Source organism: Amphimedon queenslandica, unplaced genomic scaffold, assembly GCF_000090795.2.
Source record: "Amphimedon queenslandica unplaced genomic scaffold, v1.1 AMPQUscaffold_12782, whole genome shotgun sequence".
Classification (NCBI taxonomy): domain Eukaryota; kingdom Metazoa; phylum Porifera; class Demospongiae; order Haplosclerida; family Niphatidae; genus Amphimedon; species Amphimedon queenslandica.
Window position 1 is genome coordinate 28959 of NW_003546982.1, and position 716 is coordinate 29674.

Here is a 716-nt window from a genome sequence, read left to right on the forward strand (position 1 = left end):
TGGCTCCAATACAGGGCACAAATCAATATTGGTTCCGTGTGAAAGGTGAAGTCAAAACAATGATTGCAGGGTATAGCCCTTTTCCTTACTTTAAGTTGTGCTGAATATGATTCAGCTGATATAGCGCATTATTTAAGAAAACTATATAATGCACCACAATCATATTGTATTTCTTGATTTTGTACTAAGGACCCTGTTTCAGTATTACGATAATTTTTATACAAATTTAAGGATTTCTTTAACATAGTCATTCTCCAGAGATAAGTTCTAGGCAAAGTAGAGCAATATTATGTTAAAAAGAATATCAAATGCATGGAGTGCCTCATTATCACATCCGCCTATGGATTGAAATTGCTCCTCTTGTCGGTAATGATCGTCCAGAAGAAGTCTGTTCTTTCATACAAGATAGGATTACCTGTCATATACCAGATAGTATTACGTCGCCTGATTTAAATTTTTTGGTAACAAAATACGACAGGCACAAGTGCAGCAAATACTGCAAGCGAAATATTAAAGTCGGCAAGACCTATCTATCTAGATGCTGATTTGATTTTCCTAGACCATTACGAGAGTATTTGCATCAATGATGTAGAAAACAGCTTGAAATCATGCAATAAAATATATTATCTCAAACGAAATGAAAAAGAAGTTGGAGTCAACGACTATAATCCTTTACTGCTGAAATTGTGGCGTGCAAATATGGACTTGCAATTCAT